Genomic DNA, 20,391 nt, shown 5'->3' with positions numbered 1-20,391 from the left:
ATATGACGTGTTAGTTATCAAAAGGAGCTCGAAACTGTCATAATTCTCCCTCTTCTCATCCCTCTCTTCCTTATCTCCTCTTTCTCGGATGATCACCCTACCATCCCTATATACAGCCCATTTCCTTGCTTCTCTCACTGTCATTACTCGTACCATACCTTCCCTTCGGTGCTCTTGTTGTAAAAGTGTAAGCTCATCATCTAGGTAGCTGATCCTGGTTTCCTTCAAAGTCACTGTCATGCTCATGAGGGTTTTTCTCTCCATGGCTATCTGGAATTTTAGCACTAGTGACTTGGTAAGCGCCTCTGGTTTGCCCACCCTCTAGGTTGCCTCGCAAATGAGATTGACCCCCATTTTGGTAAACAATATCTTGGCATCTCCCATTGTAGTGCCTCCCATTGGTAGGCCCCTCACTAAGACTTTTAGACTAAGTACTTTGTTGGTCAATCTCTTTTCCTCCTCAAGTGCTTCTAAGATGAATTCTTTCTTTGGGGCTATTGTGCCCTTTTTTACCACATCTTTCCATTCCATCTTCTTGGCTTCGCCATTGCTGATTTATTGTTTAAGCTCAGCATGTGTGCCTTGCATTGTTTCCTACATGGCCACAATCTCCTCCCTGAGAGTGGCCTTTTTGTTTTCAGCTCTTCCATTGCTTTGCAATTCTCTTCTTTCGGAGTCACTTTCATGTCTTTTATTTGCTATACGTCAATTTCTAGAGTAGGTGTCCTATCCTGGAGCTTGTTTTTTTCACAAATCCATTCAGCCTTTTCTTATGTTGTTCTGGGATCCATCTTCTATTTCTTTGCTCCCTCGCATCGATAGCATGCATTAAAAGAGAGGAATGTTGTAAGAATTCAAGTTGGAAACAAGCGAGCAACAATTGAAAATATTGATATCATAATATATAAATATATAATTATTATAACCACACATAGTGTGGGTGGGGAGGCAAAGTGCTTCCTTCTCCAAAGAGTTATAATCCAAGGGAATGGATCCTTACGTGGGTGTCGAGATAATGCCGAGAATATTAAAGCTAAGAATATAAATGCTGAGAATATTAGCGCCAAGATAAGTCTCGTGAAAGAGATTTAACCTGCATTTGAACAATGTGCAATTTTCTTTAAAATCAAACAGATTAGCATGTTGATATTGTATATGCTAATAACCACATATCAACTTGCACCTACTAGGCCCAAATGCTAGGCCAAAGGCAAGGAAAAGAGGGGTCAAAAAGTTGACCCCAAGGAAGGACATAAGTATGTCATTGGTAAGAGGGTTAGGGGCTTTAATGTGCCACGTGGTAGTCCCTTGTGTGCATGTGGTTGCAAGTGTTTGTTGGATAGCAAACCATGGATGAGTATTAGGTCAATAGTCTAGATCAAGGGGGGTTGGTAAGTCGTCTACCAAGTGGCATATATGCATGGTTTGGTGCATGGAAGTCTTACGAGGCACCAACTGCATGTTACGAGACTCAGTTTTTGGCGAGATTGAAGCTTAGATGATTTTACCGTGATCAGAGTGCTGATGGCGGTGTCCCTCCACTAACTATTTGATGGCGGTGTCTCTCCATGATCTGGTAGAAGCATCTATTCGAGATGTAGTCTTCTCTGAAATATAGAATAGAAGAAGTTTGCATTTCATGTGTTATTTCATGCAGGTTTCTGCTTCATGCATCTGCGCGTATTTCATTGGCATAGAATATAGTCTCCGATTCCTTCAGTTGGTATCAGAGCTAGGTATTCTGATGGCCTCAGAGATTTTGAAGAGTGTTTTCGTGAGCTGCATGCGAGGTTTGTAGAGCGTCTCATCTGAGCGAAAGGTCCTGTAATGGAGTCGAAGTCTGAGAGTGTGAAACTAGTTACATTCACCGGAGTCAACTTTCCTTCGGATGGTGCGCCTGTACATGATGGAGAAGGACCGCTCGCCCATTGTTTCCTGTTTAGAGAAAGAAGACCTTGACAATGTCTTGCAGTGGGATATACGGAATCAGTGGGATATTCGGAATCAATGGGCTCTTGGCATCCTAGGGAGAGTGTGAAACTAGTTACATTCACCAGTGTCAACTTTCCTTCGTGGCAATTGATGGTGCGCCCCGTGAAGGGCCTCTGGCCTATTGTTTCCTGTGTAGAGAAAGAAGACCCAGTGGGATATTCAGAATCAGTGTGGGCAGGCTCTTGGCATCCTAGGGAGAGCACTTGGCGCTCGGTACAGCCACCACCTAGATATAGCAGCAAGTGCAGCTGAGAATTGATTATGGGAGAGCGCTTGAAACTCTATTCAGAGCCCGACTCAAAAATTTCAAGGTAATATTGAAGCAGGAAGTCTTTAGTTTAAAGATGGAGGATACAATGACGTTGGGTAAACACTTGAGCAGGATGAGAGCTATCTTGCGGCAGCTGCTCGACTTGAAGGTCAAGGCGGAGGACGATTATATCAAGGCTGTTTTGCTTTCAAGCTTACCTCCATTGTATGCAGGGATCGTGAAATGATAGCCACACTGTTGGATGACGAGCGTCGGCAGAAGCTTGAAGAGAGCTATGACACAGAGCGTGCTTATCTTATGAAGACACCTGCTAAAAAGGGCAAGCAAATAAAGAAACCAGAACTAAAGTGTGCGTACTGTGGGAAACCAAGGCATGACGAGGAGTATTGTTTCAAGAAGAGAGAAGATACAGAAAAGAAAAATAAGGCAACTGAGAAGGCAAAAGAGTATATGCATGTAGTCGAGCATTTCGCTGGGTTGTGCGAGGTGGAAGCATGCAGCTCGGATTGGGGTGAATACACATTCTAAAAGGGCAGAGAAGTCTCGGATAGACAGTCAATAAACTCATTGTAAAAGCAGCCCAAAATACCCCGTAGGGTTGAGGCGCAATCTATAGTCATGTCCCTTTGTCAGTCTTTCATGGTTTGTCTGCTCGAGTTTGATCAGCCATGAAACATTACGGGCAGAATACTTTTGGTGTTTTCACTTTGTTTCGTCATAAACAAAGAGCTTGAATCAAAGTTGACACAGAATCGAGCCAATACAAAAACGTGTCCAGCTTGGCGAGTTTGTTGGCAGCAAGATTCTTCACTGGTGGTCTTTTGAAGTCGCCCATGGGGGGGTGTTGGATAGCAAACCATTAATGTGTATTCGGTCAAGTCTAGGTCTAGGCTAGATCAAGGGGGGTTGGTAACTCGTCTGCCACGTGCCATATATGCATGGTTTGGTACATGGAAGTCTTATGAGGCACCAACTGTTACGAGACTCAGTTTTTGGCAAGATTGAAGCTGAGATGATTTCGTCGTGATCAGACTGCTCATGGGAGTGCCCCTCCACGGTCTATTTGATGGCAATGTCTCTTCATGATTTGGTAGAAGTGTCTATCCGAGATGTAGTCCTCTCTGAACTATGGGATAGAAGAACTTTACATTTCATGTGCTATTTCATATAATTTTCTTCTTCATGCAACTGCGCGTATTTCATGAGCATAGAAATAGTTTCTGATTCCTTAAGTGTTGACTTTCTCTCTCTAGCTGGATTTCTCTCTTTAACCTTGGACTTTGGAGATGTCACGAAAATGTACGGCGATTTTCTCTCTCTCCCATGAACACCTTTACATAAATCGAGGCAATTTGCATGCATTTCTAGGCCATACAGATATTGTGCACACATACCAAGGCGCTTTGATTGGCCATATAGTTGTACGGGCCATTTGGACACGCCATACGAGGTTGTGTAAGAGCTATTGTTGTAGTATGGCTATTTGCACGTACTATGAGGTGGTTTGGTTGCATGTATGGACTATTGGCACTCATCCCGAGACTGAATGCAGGTTGTATGGGGTTTTGCACACATTCCAAGGTGCATTAATTGGTTGTACAGCTGAGTGTCATGCATCATGAGGGCGATTGCTGATTGTACGGCTCTCCCTCTTGTATGCATAATGATCCTCATTGCCAACTATCAAAATTCACCATTCCTGCCTGTGGTCTTCTCCATGCTGAATCCTATTTCTTTCTCGCTCTAAGCTACACATTTCTCTTGCTGCCCCTTGCTGGATAGATCTGCTACCCTCTGGAGGTGCTCCCGCTTGGAATAGAGCATCGGGAAGCTGGATTGATGCTATTTGAAGTTGACTCAATCTCATTTGTTATTATTCCTCCATTTGTTCATGATTGAGGGTCAACTGTGCACTGCTGGGGGCCTAAACAGAGGATAGGTGTGAGGCACAGCTCGCCCCTCTTCCAAGAACAGCGGGCACGGTCGTTCTGATCTTCATTTTGTTTCTAGTTGTCATTTTTTAAGCTTATCCTTGCTCTTTTGCTGTACCAAGTTCTCTTTGGTCATTTAGGCTGTGGACAGTCAATCTGACACAGAGGGGGAGTCTAGATTGGTGCCAGAGAGATAGTGTTGTGGATTTCTTCTTGCCTTGAGGTTAATGTAACCAGAAAATGCGTTTTGCCCACACGAACCGTGTAGAAACGTTTCGCTGAAACGAGCAAAATGCTAGTGCATTAGGCGAAACGCCCTAGTGCTAGACTGTTACTGTTTTTGTCTCTTTTGAGAGTGCTCATTGTGTATGTGTGTATTTGAGAGCTCTTTTCAAAGAAAGAGAGAGAATATGGAGATAGTTATTTATGTTTGATATATAATTTATTAAAAATACAATTTTAAACATGTTTCTAGACGAAACGCTTAGCAAAATCTAGAAACGTATCTTGTGACACTGCTTGAGGTAGTTGTTCAGTTTGAGATCTATGTTGCCCTGAGAGGCTGGACACTGGATTGTGGAACTGCCAAACCCAGCAAGGTGGATGCCTTACGGAATTCATTGATAGCTTTTGATTGGACACAGGCAGTAGGAATGCCTTAGCCTTGCCTTAGCAATTGGGTTCTAGTTTATACTGGGATTGGATGCATTTCGAAGCCAGGAATTGGCTTGGACAGTTGATTTGCCCATGAAGCAGAGTGCAAGGGGTGAGCTCTTATTGTAAAAGCATTTTTCATTGCCATAAGAATTAAATAAATACCGATGGCTTCTGAGCACGGGCACTCTAGCCTCTTTTCAAAGAGTGTTTCTAAGTGATATTTAATTAATGGAAGTGGCTGGAAATGATGCATTGTGGCTGTGAATAGTGTGGAAGTCTAGTTAGTTACGGTTTACTGCCTTTAGCTTGCTAGAGGCCGGTTTCAGTGGTTCCATTACCGAGATCATCACCATCTTCTCACAGAGATAAGCCCTGGAAGTGTTGGGACAAGGAAGCCTTTGCTGTATTTTTTATTGCAGCCACAAAGTTCAGCCACAATGGTGAACATACCTAGTGATCGGGAGGATGACTCAGAGTCTTTTGAATCTAAGGCAAGGTATGAAGAAAGCAACAAAGAGTAGAATGCTGGGGTGCATGATAGTAAGAAATAACATCTTCCCTCACAACATGCCAATGAGCCTTCTTAGGATAAGGCTAATGAGGCCGAAGAATTAGATGGAGAAGCTCTTTTTAAGGTGCAGTTGGCAAGTTTAGTGGCTACTATGATGCCAAAAATTGCTCAAAAGTAATGAGTAAAGATCCAACAACATACGTGAAGGCACTTCACATTGCGACCAAGAAAGAAGCTTCTCTAAAGATCGAATCCTCTTTTGTGTCTTTAACAGCTTCAACTTCTAAGGTGGAGGTAATGGGCACTCCTCAGGTACCAAAGTCCTCTGAGTTAGATCATAATATTTCCCAATTGATGGCAGAGTTTGCTGATTTGAAATTGCATTTGGTTAATGCACGACAACCTAGAGCACCAAAGAGTGAAGATAGACCTTGAGATAAGAGTGGGGTCACTTGCTATGAATGTAATGAAAAATGTCACTATCACCCCGAGTGTCCTATATTGAGAAAGAAAGAAGAAAAACAAGTATCCTTGTTAGAAGCTTCTTCAGGGGATGAGAAAAGAGAGGTAATGATGGCTAAATGGGGGCGTGGTAGAGCAAAAGAAGAAAAAGAAAGCAAGGAAGAAGTAAATGAGGAACATCAGAAAGAGGAACACCATAGTAAGAAAAAGAAGGCATCTAAAAGGAGAATTAGCTAGTCAGACTTTCCTTTAGGACAAGGAATTGGAAGCTATGACTTGTTGTCCGACCTTAAAGAAAAGGAAGCTCATATCACCTCTGGTCAATTACTTGCTTTGTCTCCAAAACTACGGAAGGAATGGGGAAAGCTAGCAAGCATAAGAGTGTTAAAGAAGAAAAAGAAGAAAAGTGCCATTCCTATTGTTCAAAAGGTAAATATAGATGTTGGTGATGATGTACCTGTGGTTGATGTGATCATTGATGGTGAAGTGATTTCTAATGTGTACATTGATAGAGGTGCATCGATTAATGTCATGAGTAAGAAGACCATGATAGATGCTGATTTAAAATACTCTAGTACTACCTCTCCTTATTGCATCAAATTGGCTGACAACACTAGGGTTAAGACCTTGGGAGTTGTGAAGAATCTAGAAGTAGATGTATGTAGAATTTCTGTGCCGACTACTTTTTAGGTGATCCCTACCAAGCCAGATGCACGTGCCTATCCATTGATTTTGGGAAGGCCTTGGCTACGCCAGGTGAAGGCTATTCAAAAGTGGGATACTAGAGAATTGATTTTGTAGGGAAATGATAAGAAGGTGCGCTACAACATCAGAAGCCGCAAAAAGGAAGTTGTCAAGGAGGAGTCTTCAACATCAGAGAGTTCAAGCTCTGACTTAAACAATGAAGAAGAAGCGACAGGGTGGGGCTCCGAGAAGTCCAACTTAGAGGGTGAGGTGGAAGGAGTGGCCTTCAGTCTTTGTCTTGGTGCTGATCGGGATGAGTCGGGAAGGAACAAGACGGTGGTGCAAGAAGATTCTGTAGAGACACTTCATGTGGAGGATGTGGAGCACACTAAACGATGCCAACACAATGAAGAGCTTCTTGGTGATTCTCTATCAGGTAGTGAGAAGATCCAGTACACTTAGATATGTTAGATGATTTTCCATGTCTCTTTGCAACAAGCTATTCACAGGTTTGACCAGTCATTCTTGTGGAGCACAAGATTGAGTTAAAGCGAGAAAGCAAGCCAGTTGTGCAACGCTTAAGGCGATTGGGGGGGATCCAAGCTGAGGCACTAAAGAAAGAGGTAACACAACTACTTGAGGCAGGATTGAGGCAGGATTCATCTTTCCTGTTGATGATTCAGAATGGATATCCCCTGTAGTTGTCATACCAAAGAAAGGAAATAAGTGGCAGGTTTGTGTGGACTTTCATCCTTTGAATGCATGCACTAAGAGGGATCATTTTCCTTTGCTATTCCAAGATGAAATACTAGATCAAGTAGCAGGGCATGAGATGTATTCTATATGTGATGGCTATTCTGGGTACTTTCAAATTCGTATTCAGGAAGAAGATCAAAAGAAAACATTATTTGTCATACCTTGGGGAGTTTTTGCTTACAGAGTAATGCCTTTTGGGTTGACCAATGCACCAGCTATATTTCAAAGGTTCATGAGTCAAGTCCTGAAGCCTTACTTGGGAAAGTTCATAAGGGTGTTTTTGGATAATTTTTGCATTTATTCTCGGTGCATAGATCACATGGAGAAGTTAAAGATGGCCTTAGCTAGGATTAATGAAGCAAAAGGGTGTCTAAATCCTAGCAAGTGTCATTTGGCTCAAATAAAAGTAGTCTTGTTGGGGCATATTGTGTCTGAAGAAGGCCTGCAAATGGATCCTGACAAGGTTCAAGCAATCATGGCATTGCCAAGTCCTGAGAGTGTCACTGGTGTTCGGAGAATTCTAGGAAAGAGCAAGTATTATCAATGCTTTTGTGATGATTTCACAGAGATAGTGCATCCCATGAACTTGTTGACAAGAAAAGGAGTTTCTTTCCAATGGGGTGTGGAGTAACAATAGTCTTTCCAGCAACTTAAGGAGGCCATGAGTAAGGGCCCAATATTGAAGCTCCCTGATTGGTCTCAAGACTTTTATGTAAATCCAAGTGTGTCTTTGCATTCAGTTGGTGCTGTATTACTACAAAAAGGAGAGGTGGGTAGAATGCAACCCATCTATTATGCCAGCCGACAGCTTACAGATGTGGAAATAAGGTATGAAGAAATGGAGCAGCAAGCTCTCTCTTTGGTGTTTTCAGTTAGAAAGTTTCGCTCCTATTTATTACCTCGACCATTTTTCTTCCTTACCTCTTAGTTTGTATTAGCATATCTAAATCGCAAGCCTAATCCTGGATGGAGATTTGCAAAATGGTTGTCAAAGATTCAAGAGTTCTCTTTCTCTTTTGTCACTGAAAATACCACTAGGTCCACTATGGCAGATTTGCTCACAGGACGGGAGGATCTAGGAGAAGAAAAGAAATGTAAGGAGAACATTAAAGATGAAAGAGATATACCACCAACAGCTTTTGTTTTGTATTTTGATGGGGCTTTTAGTCCTTCACGCCAACAAGGAGCCGAGGGGATGGTCTTGATGAATTCTAAAGGTCAAGAAGTATGGGCAAGAGGACAAGAGCTTCTAGGTATCACAACTAATAATGCAACTGAGTATAATGCTTTGATTCTTAGTCCGGAGGGTTGTCTTCAAAGTCAAGTTAAAGAATTGGAAGTAAGAGGATATTCTCAGCTTATTATAAAGCAAATGCAAGGGCATTACAAGACAAGAAGTCCTCATTTGAAGGAGCTTAATCAAAAGGCTATGGCACTATGTAGTCAATTTGATTTTTGCAAGTTTGTTCATATAAACAGAAAGGAAAATCAAGGGTAGATGAGTTAGCTACTCAAGCCATTGTAATCCAAGACCGGGGGGTGGTTTCTTTGGTAGACACTGGATGGCCAGAACTGCAAGATGTTCAGCAATATGTGGAAGAAGGCATGTTTTCTAGAGGGTTAACTCCACAACAGAAGCAGAGATTGGTAAGGAAGGCTTGTCCCTATACTATTGTTGATGACATTCTTTATAAATTGGGAAAAGACAACATGCTCCGTTGGGTGGTTCATCCCATGGAGACTAGGAGAATCCTAGAAATGCGTCATGAATGCTCTGGTCATTTTACTTCAGCAAGCACAGCTAGGAGAATTCTTAATGCAGGTTACTTTTGGCCATGCCTCCATAAGGATGTATATGAATGGTGTCGAAGTTGTAAAGTATGCCAAAGGTTTGGAAGGCGACAGTTGATTCCTGGGCCCTTAAAGCATATTCTAGCATATGGACCATTTGACAGGTGGGGGTTGGACTTTGTGGGACCACTCCCTCGCTCATCTCAAGGCAAGCATTATTTATTGGTGGCCACAGATTATGCGACTCAGTGGGCAGAGGCCAAGGCCATAGTCAATAGCAAGACAAGCACAGTTGTAAAATTTCTCTTTGATCAAATTTGTTCATGCTTTGGTTGTCCTTTGGAAATTCTCACTGATGGAGGAACCTCTTTTAAAAATGAACTAATTGAAGATGTGGTGCATAAGCTAAAGATAAATCATAGCATGTCCATGCCATACTATCCCCAATGTAATGGCTTGGCTGAGAAAACAAATGGATTGTTGTGCAATTCAATGGGAAAGCTTGTAGACACCAAGAAAAGGCATTGGGATAGGCACTTGGTAGAAGTTTTATGGGCTTACAGAACCACACACAAGCTAGCTATTGGGTTTACACCATTCCAACTAGTATATAGAATAGAAGGCATTTTACCCATAGAATTGGAGATACATAGTCTTCGCATAGCTGTTGCAAGAATAGAAGGATAGGAGGATGCCTATGCTCAATGCTTGGTATAGCTAGAAGCCTTGAATGAATGCAAATTACAGGCCTTACAAAACTTGGAATCTTCTCAAAAAAGGTGCAAGGCCTGTTTTGACACTAAATTACGCAAGAAGAAAGATATTGTAGAAGGAGATTTGGTAATGAGATTTGATAGCCGTCTGGACAAGCGGCTAGACAAAAAGTTTATCGGTCGATGGGAGGGACCATATCGAGTCAAAAATAAGTTCACGAACGGAACCTATCAGCTTGAGGATGTTGATGGCATGGTGATACTCGGATGCACCAATGAGTATCGCCTTAAATTCTTCTATGCTCGACCACTTTGAGGGCCAGCAGATCCTCTCTATTACTAGAGAGGATCTGCTGGGGGGGGAAAGATGTGACACCAAAAATTGATATTTTTAATTTGGCATTGGTATTGTTTTTCTCTATGTTTAATAAGAGTTTGAGTATCAAGTGATAGCCTAGCGGCTCTCACTTATTTCTATTTTCTATGATATTGTATGGGATTGAGAGGATGAGTAGAATGGCTCATTGTAAATGCCATAGGTATGAATTATAAATACCTTGGTATGGGGTGAGAGTTATTTGTGTATGGGAGATTATGGAGTTTTTAGAAAATAGGAAGAGTGAGTCATATAAAGAGGTGGGCTCATGTCCATGTGTTCTAATAATATAAGAGAGGCCACATGCCAAGCGTGTGGAAGGCATGTGGAGGAGTGTGAAGTTAAGAGGAATCCTTCTAGAATTCCTATGTGGAATAAGGAGGATGTGGACATGTGGAAAAGAGAGGGTCCCTATGGGCTCATGTGGGGAGACTCTTGACTTTCTCAATATTTTAAGAGTCTTGAGCATCTTGTGATAGGACACATGGCAAGAGTAGCCAAAAAGGACATGGATGGTGACATACAGGCTTATGTGATTGATGGGGAAAGGAATCTATAGGCATCAATTGTAAATGGGTGAAGGAGGGTAACAAAATCTCTATAAAAGGAGCCCTCCTCTCCCTTGTTCATCAATCTCTTCCACCATTAGGCCTCATGTTGCTGTAGCTCTAGCCTCCTCAAGCCTCTTCCATGAGCCTTCTCTCCCTCCTGTAGATATTCTCTTATGTAGACTCTTGAGTCCATCTCTCTCTAGTCCATTTTCTCTCTATGAGTAGTCTTGGAGCTTTCACTCCCTCTTGTACATATGAAACCTCTTCTTCTCCCTTGTGTTGTAGTGTTTTGAGTTGCATTGGAGTGGAGTCTCACTCCATTGGTAATAAAGGTCACTTCAGGTTCTCTCTCTATGCAACAGTTTGATGCAACATCTATCGATGGGAAAGATCAGAAAGGCAGCCATCTTTCTCAAAGGCAATGCACTTCAGTGGAGCCAGAAGTGAAAATGAGGGAGATGGAGAAAGTACCAAAAGGAGCATTTGCTGAGAATTCTACTGTGACATGTAGGATCTTTGAATGGAAAATGTGTGTGAAACAGTAAGTGGTGAGAAGGAGAGCATGTGTGGTTGAGCAAAATTCCATGCAAACCTCATGCATCATAACTCTGCCAACTCAGCATTCCTTTGTCTTGGTCCACGTGGCACCCCCTTGATGATTGCGGTGGCTGGTTGCACACCGACACCCGCCTTTGCTAGGAAAGACACACCCCCTTACTCACCACGTCCAATTGGCATGGTGCGATCCATCATGCAAAAAAAGGCTGCACCCATCGCCTCAAGTAGGCAGCACTGAACCCCCCGCTCTCATCATCGCCTCCCCTTCCTCCTAACAAGTTCACTTCGTGCAATCACAAGACCCTCAGCCTAAACCACCTTAGGTGTTTTCACTCCGTTTTCACATGCTTGGAGGACTTGTTAGTCTTATCTTGTCTGCTTGGTGTGTAACCCACACATTGCCCCTCACTTGGGCAGGCATTGCACCATGTGTAACAACCTTGGGGAGCAGTGGGACCACACTTGGCTGGGCGCATGCCTACCACACACAAGCAGATGGGCATTGGGCAATGTGTAACTACCCGAAGTAGTGACACACAAACTCCTAAATGGGTGCACACCCGTTACACACAACAAATGGGCACAAGAAAACAAATGGTGACTCAGCTGCTGCTACCAACTCATGCTTTTGTTTCCACTTTCATGGGCAGGGAGTTGAGGCTGGCCATCTAAGGGCTCCTACCAATGGCTACCGTCCTTCTAGCCATACCATTGGTGTAAAAGTAGTCTTTCCGCCTTTCACCTCTAGTATGGGCGGCTGATGTGCAATGGGGTGCACCCATTCCAGGCTACCCTTGACTCTTTTTAGGCACCCACACATTGGGCTCTATTTGGGCACCCTTTGGCAGTGTGTAAAGAGCCTCAAGGCACTCACCCACCTAAACAGCTGCTTGCATTCGATTCCCCTCTTGGAAAGCCCTATCACCATAGGCTACGAGCAACATGCCCCTGTAGTTGGCCATATGTTTGTATGTGTGTGTTTAGGTAGGGGGGGAGGAGGGGGGGAGGGGGGGAGTGGAGGTTTCCTTTGAGTCTCTATAAGGTCCTTGAAAATTACAATCTAATATACTTGGCAACACGCTTATCATCCTTTGAGCCAAAGAACTCTCGCATGGCTAAGGATGACAACATATGTTGTCACTTATCCTATCTTACATGTGAACATTACACGACTAATGTTTCCATCATAAGCACCTTGGGGTAACTCCCTCCTCCACCCTAAGGAGAGTCTTACTCAAATTTATATGCTTGTTGCCTTCTTTCTCACCCCATAAAAAGTTTGCTGAATAAAAGAGAAATCTTCTCATGTTATCTTACTTCTTACTTCTTACTATATATTAATCTTATATTAAGGAGAGAAATACCATATCTACTCGGAGGGAGGTTCGCGAGAGGTTCGGAGAAAGAACAAGGTTTGGGGGGAGGCGCGGGGGAGGAGAAGCGAGGTCCGAGGAGAGAGGAGGCTTTCTTGCCGTTAGATAAAGATGAAGGAAAAGGGGGGAAGAGCTTGGGCACGTCAGATCAAGATGAAGGAAATGGGGGGAAGAGCCGCCGACTGATAGCCAAATGCCACGACATAGTCTCCTCTGAATAGGGGGCCGATCGCAGTTGGCGGCACGCAATGTAGTGAGGAGAGAGCCACAAGCCACGTGTCGCAGGTGAACCACAAGCTACAAAGGCATGCACCAGGTGTCTAGGCGTGAAACGCGAGCAGCACCGCCAGTTTGACAGAGAGAGGGCACAGACTGACATGCTGCTCAGTAACACACAGAGTGCATAGTCTGAGTGAGCAGTTGAACACAGAGAGAGAGAGAGGGGGGAGGGAGAGAGAGAGAGAGAGAGAGAGAGAGAGAGAGAGAGAGGGGGGAGGGAGGGAAACAGAGGTGAGAGAGAGAGAGAGAGAGAGAGAGAGAGGAGAGAGAGAGAGAGAGGGAGAGAGAGAGAGAGATAAGAGATAGAGTGAGATGAGAGAGAGAGAGAGAGAGAGAGAGAGAGAGAGAGAGACGTGGCTTGCGGTAAAGCCCTGACGCACCCACAATCAGACTGCCCTGGTGCAATTGGAGTGACATGGCATAGTTTGAAGAGGGTCTTATAGTCAGTCAAAAGAGGTGAGTGGCCCAGTAGAGTGATTGCCACATGGCTTGAGATTGGCACTTGGGATCCAAGACTGAAGGTAATAAGAGACCATACAAACATCCTCCTAAAATAGAACTCATGATAATAATAAAAAAGATGTGCAACTACCCTCAAGCAATGGAAATGCTTGAGATATAAGGAATTTGTACATATATGTCTATGTATATATAATATATATATCTAACTTATATATGTGTGTGTGTGTGAGTGTGTGTGTGTGTGTGTGTGAGAGAGAGAGAGAGAGAGAGAGAGAGAGAGAGAGAGAGAGAGAGAGAGAGAGAGAGGGTCTTATAGTCAATCAAAAGAGGTGGCTAGCCCAGTAGAGCGATTGCCACATGGTCCAAGATTAGCACTAGGAATCCAAGACTAAAGGTAATAAGAGACCATATGAAAATCCTCCTAGAATAGAACTCATGAGGGAAAAAAAAAGATGTGCAACTACCCTCAAGCAAGGGAAATGCTTGAGATATAAGAAATTTATATATATATATATCTATGTATATATAATATATTTATATCTATGTGTGTGTGTGTGTGTGTGTTTAGATTTAATAATCCCATCAATAAATAAACCATACAATTAATTCAATCATTTGGATAATTATAAAAAGATCCATATGAGAAAAGGATTGAAATTCTTTAAGAAAACTAAATTGAAATAACTTTTGACAAAATTGCAATCCCAAAAATTGGTATGGAAAACAAGAGGAATGGCAATAGAATTTTTATTTATATTGACTTTGCAAACTTAAGCAAAGAATCAGTACAATAGTGTCAAATCCGTTAGGTAGTCTAGGCTCCAAGGTCAGGGTCTTCTTACCTGCTACCATCCAAACCAACCAGTTGTTAGAACAATGAAGTTGAATTTGGGTAGATAGGTAATGCATGTATCCCCTGGCTTGTTATCGCTTTACCAAAGAACATGAACAAACCTTTCGGAATTCTAAGATAAAAAGGAGCCCTAAAGGAATTTAAGAACATAGCGGGGGTTTACATTCTAAAGAAATCTGATAAAGTAAAAAAATCCTAAGGGGGGTAATCCACACCCATTCAATAAATACCACAAATTAGTCAACAAGGGGGGTATTCCACACCCTTAGAAAAAATCCACATACAGTACCAAAATTAAATGACTACAAAGTTTAAGTAAATGAACATAAATGTCATCAAATATTTTTTCATCTTATAAAAAGATAGAGTGAAAATTTTAGAATTTATTGTTAAGCAAAGCTAAACCTCCTCTTAAACATTTACATAAAGGGGGACACAGACAAGTTTAAAAGAAAAAAATACCTATGTTTAAGCTAGCTTAAAATATAATAAGCAATAAGGGTTATAAATAAAAGTCAAGAAATGATAAAGGAAGGCATGGAGAGCACAGAGAAGAGGAAAAAACAAGAGTTAGCAAGGGACTATAGTCCTTGCCAGTCCAATAATAAAGGACCTTTGGCATCTTTCTATCCAATACCAGGTTTCCTAGTGCTCCTGACCTGAGTTTGCTAGGGAATATAGTCCTTGCCAGTCCAATAATAAAGGAGCTTTGGCATCTTGCTATCCAATGTTAGATTACAGCCACGATTATGAGCAACAAGAAGAAGAAGGCCAAGAGCGAGGGGAAGCTTGAATGATTGACCTTATATTAAAGGCCAATGGAGCACGGTACTTACCATTAGAGTATGTAGGGGGTATCCAAGGGAGGAGAAAGAGCTCATGAATCTTGGCTTGTTAATGGTAGTTTGGCATTATTTGCAAACTTATTATGACAATTAAGGGAGGACAAGCCTAGATATTCCATGTCACCCATGGTTAAATAACAAAGAATCATAAGGAAATAAGGCATTAAACACCTACTCCCATAAATGAATGTGTGTGCTAATCAGGTTAGGAATGTAAGTGTGTGTGTGTGTGTGTGTGTGTGTGTGTGAGAGAGAGAGAGAGAGAGAGAGAGAGAGAGAGAGAGATAACAAAGAATCATAAGGAAATAAGGCATTAAACACCTACTCCCATAACCAAATGTGTGTGCTAATTATTAGGTTAGGATTGTAAGTGTGTGTGTGTGTGTGTGTGTGAGAGAGAGAGAGAGAGAGAGAGAGAGAGAAGAGATATATAATGTCCTAGAGTTATAGGAGTTATGGTCATTGATACCAAGGCAACATTGGCACGTAGAGGGTGGCTTCAACTGTATTTGTGGCCTTAACTTTGAGATTTCTAGGAGTTATGTTCATTGCTTGTTCTTGCTACTATAGCAACACAAGTGCATAGAGTGTGGCTTGGAGCTAATTGTACTTGATGTGAATTTAGGCTAAGTAATAGAAGAAGGCACGCATGAAATGTTGTTTTCCAACATATTATGAGGAAACATAATAAATTTACACTTTTTCTTATGTTTTTACAATAGGGTTTACACTTGATACAAGGTCGAGAGAAGCACTAAGAATAGATAAGGCATTTTACATGGAAATTCTAGTCGATTAGAACTAAAATGGGCTTCAAACCTTATAAGCATTTTAATTTCATTCGTTTTTAAAAAAATTAGAATAGAATTTTTATTTTTATTAGATTTTTGTGTGCACAAAGAGTCCATTAAATGTTTTTCCCCAACTTATTATGAGCTAACATAACAATGTTTTCTTTCTCTCTAATGCTTTTACAATAGAACTTAAGGCTTGTTATAGGATTGAGAGGAACTTAGAGAAACATAAGGTAATTTACATGGAAAGTGCACAATATTATACTAAAATGGGTTTTAAATATTGTTATGAGCTAATCTAAGCATTTTGGTTTCATTCATTCATTCATTTTTTCCAATAAGATTCCAACTTTGAAAGGAGGCTATTAAAAAGCTATTTGTAGCCCATCACCCCATCAAGTGACAAGGCTGTGAGGAACACATGTTGGATTTTGTGGTCATGATGCCTTGACCAGAGACCGTGTGACCAACAACACCCCTAAGAACACACAAAATATACGATTGTATGGATTGAGGTAAATCCATGTTCCCTATAATTTTGAAAGACCTTTTGCAAACATTCCAAGTATGCTTGATGTGGAATTTAGATTTAAAAAACATCTAGGAATATCGAGAGGGATTTTTGGATGTACTCTTGGAAGGTTTCTTCCATGATGCAATCAAATGGGGCCATGCATTCTTCAATCTGAATGGCATCACTTTGCGTGAGTATGCGCCCCATTTGGTGATGAACGTGGCCTTTTCTTGGTCTTCTTTGGCTAGAGTTATCTAATTGTAATAGTGTATCCATCCATGAACAAATACATCTCATTTGTCTAGGACTATTTTTGTGAATGGATTTGATGGTCTGCTCACTCAACTTCTGGTAGTTGGCACAAACTCCCAAACTTGCTATTCTTTTTTTGTACAATGATGATTGGAAATAAAAAAATGCTTTGTTTGACATGGTAGATGAATCTTGCCTTGAGTAGTTGGTTAATCACTACCTTGACCTACTTGGTGTAGTTGGGGTTATATTCAATATCGCTATTGTAGAATTGGTTTTGCATTTAGAATGAGGGCGATTTGGTGCTGGGTTGTGGATCCCCTTAAAACTCGTGTATTTCCAAGTGAATACTTCTTAGTACTCCTTGAAGAGTACTTTAGCTTTCTTGAGAACTAGTTGAGAAGTTATTGGATCAACTTCGGTGCTTTGCATGATCCCATGTTGATTTCTTTGATCGCTTGACCTTTTGGTGATTTGTCTGCGAGACCATAACTTGACTGATTTGGTTTTCTAGTTGTTCTTAGATTTCTTTTTGTACTACTTCATCTTGGGTAGGCCTTTTGGAAAGGCCATATGAAGCTCTTCGTTTTCCATTAGCCTTTCAGTTTGCTACCCACATTGCATCAATCATAGCGATGGCACAATGTTGAGGGTGAGTAGCTTTGTCTAAGGCATAGGACTCTTCCACCTCTAGGTAGTCGACAGGCTTGCAATTCTTTTGGATTGTGCTATTACGCATGGGTATCATCTTTTTGTCTTGGAAAGCTCTGAGGGTCTCTCCCCCCCAATCATGGAGAACCTTAGCACACTTCAACCACGTTCATCCCAATAGGATTGGGCACCTTGTTTGCTTTCCATTTTTACCATGAGAAAGTAGCCATGAAGTAGCTCCACAAATCTTTATGCAACATCCTTGAGCATGCTCGTGGGCATCACCAACCTTTGATCTACCATAAAATTTTAATAGCAAGGGCTTCAAGTTCTTCAATTTCAGTCTCTTTTGCACTTCTTCAAAGATTATTGTATACTCCTTCTAAGACTCTATCGCAGAGCACTCCACTCACTGTATGATTTCATAGTTTAACGTTGAACATGGGCACTTTGTCCTAGATCATTGTTTTGATCTAATTTGTTAATGATTAGTAGGGTTTGAAATAATTTAGCATAGTGGGGCATGAGTTCCATCAATTGGCCAATGGAGATAGCCACATTTAGTTTTCAAAGCTTCTCTCAAGATGAGTCAATCTATTTCTAACCCAATGGTCCTTTGGATTTGTCTTTGCTCAAGAATTACTACAATCTACATTGGTTCATTTGGTCCTAGTAGTCAGTCATTTGTTGGCTGCCAACCCGATGACTCCCCTATTTCAATGAGGGGTTCTTTTGCTTAAGTTCATAGCTTATTTCCTTCTCCAATTTCTTTTATTCTTTCCAATAAAATCCTCACTTTGTTGGCTTCTTTGGGCTCGTTTGTGCCACCCCTTGTGATCTTGTGATCACCTTCATATCTACTTAGAACTATTAGAACCATGCCCATGATAAGTGCACAATCATCTTGATTGCATAATTTTTCAAGCATGTTGAGTTTTTTCTTCCGCAATTCTCATTTAGCATTTTACTGGCCCTATTTGCTACAAAAGTAGCATGTTGTGCTGGTGCTCTTCATTCTGTCCCCTTGATAGGGCCTTCTTGTGTCTTGTTCTACTTAAGATTAACAATATCCAGTCATGTGGCCTAAGTAATTGCAAATGTTTCAATACCTACCTAACCAATACTCATTCATTATATGACCATCTACTTTGCACTTGTGGAACTAGGCCCACCCTTTTCTGGATGCCTCTAATGCCCATTTCTTTTAAAAGATTTTTTCGCTCCTCTTTCTCAACCTTGGTGTCTGTTGATCACCACTTCTCAAATTCACACTTTCTTCTTTTTCTAAGGTTCCATGTTCCCCTTCTTGACCACAGTCACTATTGCATAATTTGTCATATGTCCTTGTTGGGTAATTTATCTCCATGTTATGCAACTTAGCACCATGAGTGAGGCCACTCATCTAAAAGCCCTTTTATCTTGCATGTTGTTGACCTGATTAGTCTGTACCCTCATTTTTCCCACATGGAAAATTGTTATCGGGGTAGTGGTGATACCATTCAATGTCCTTGTCCACAAAAACAAAAGTAAATAGATCAAGTACTCTTCCTCCATGTTGCCTTGCGAAATTGTAACTGTTCACTAAAAGTTTTATAGATGAAATCAAGGATTCTCTCCTTGATGTCCCATGCATTTTTGGTATGTCATTCATATTTTTAGACCTCTTGTTTCCTTAGTGAGGCTCAATGGTAGACTCACCCCAAATCTATCCATTTTAGGTTGCTTGCTTTGTTCAGCCTTCGTCCTTGTGAGGGTCATGAGGATCTACTTTCTTATTCTTGCTACAACTTGTCTGCTTTCTTTTTCTTTCCAAAAATTTCTCAAATTTGTATGAGGTCGGGTTCTTTGACTCTCTTGATTGCTCCCTTCTCCCTCTCTTTGTTTGGCATCAAAGTGATGAACTGTTTGGCATGCTCACTTCCCTCGCTATGTCAAGTATTCTTCTTCTCTAGTGTGCCCAAAGCCTTCTTATCTAAGGTTTGGTTCTAAAAATCCATTCTTCTCTTTGTTGGTATCTTAGTTGACATCGTGCTCTTGTGTCCCATTGGCTCCGTCATTTACTAATTGTTTGTTTGCTTCCACTATACTAGTTTCTCCAATGCAAACCAATTTGCATTCCCCAACAGGGTCACAAAATGTTAACACAAAACTATGGTATTGCATGCTAGTCTTTGGTTTATCTCATGGGCCTTTGTTTTTCCGAGTTGTGTTGGGCAATCGCCATTTCCAAATGACATGTAGGGTGTTTTCTCTTTGTTAAGCAATGTAAATTGACATGCAATGAATACATAGCATGGGGCAAGGGGGAACACACAACTTAAAAAGCGAGAGAGAGAGAGAGAGAGAGAATAAGCTGGTTATCTTACTTCGCTCTTCCATTAAAGCACTTGCTTTTGGACTTATTTCAATATCTAAAATGTTAGTTCCTGGGCTCCATATATCCCTCTCCCTCCATGCATCCTCATTAGAGATCCCTTCAGCCTTCATGTGAGGGAAAGCATCGAGGTTGGCTACTTTCCAAGAAAGTTTCTCTCAAATATTGTCATCTAAGCTTTCTAGTAAAGCCCCTCCTTTGATGCTTTCACTAATTCATAATGGTGAAAAAAGAGGAGTATGATTTGTGAGAATATTTTAGTGCTTTGCAAGCATGATGGGGACCTTATGTATCAACTTATGAGTGTCAATTCTAACCATTGTTAGCTAGGTTAAGCAAGCTAACACTAAAATTTAGTTGAGAACACCAAGTTATGTATTCTATGTGAGACAAAAGTGTCAAACACTAGTGCTATGCAATGTGATGCCAAAAATGTTAAACACTAGTTCTATGCAATGTGAGGCCTACATATGTGTGTGGATTATGTCCACCAATTGAAGCAAAGTTGATTCCAAATATAACATTCATTTAAAATTTCAAGTATTGGATGTTGCTAGTTTTACAAAGTTGTTACAATTGTACTTATGTGTCCTTATGCCTCTCAAAAGAAAAGTAACTATATCAACCAACAAGGCCATTATTGACCCATGACCCATTCCATGAATTGATCTTTGAATGAAGCATTCTAATCTCCTAGGAATGACACACAACAAGCATAGCATGAGCACAGATCAAGAACAC

At 41.3% G+C, this 20,391-nt stretch overlaps 1 pseudogene; it reads left to right on the top strand.

Annotated features, from left to right (window-relative positions):
- Window positions 1-1,906: 1,906 nt before the first annotated feature.
- The window catches only part of LOC147885596 (uncharacterized), a 46,856-nt pseudogene continuing 28,371 nt past the window's right edge, over window positions 1,907-20,391 (top strand).

This window comes from Dipteris shenzhenensis, chromosome 25 (assembly GCF_047967505.1).
Source record: "Dipteris shenzhenensis isolate YYH24624 ecotype China chromosome 25, Dip_SZ_1.0, whole genome shotgun sequence".
NCBI lineage: Eukaryota > Viridiplantae > Streptophyta > Polypodiopsida > Gleicheniales > Dipteridaceae > Dipteris > Dipteris shenzhenensis.
Note: the sequence above shows the minus strand (reverse complement) of the source record. Positions and strands in the feature narration are given on the sequence as shown.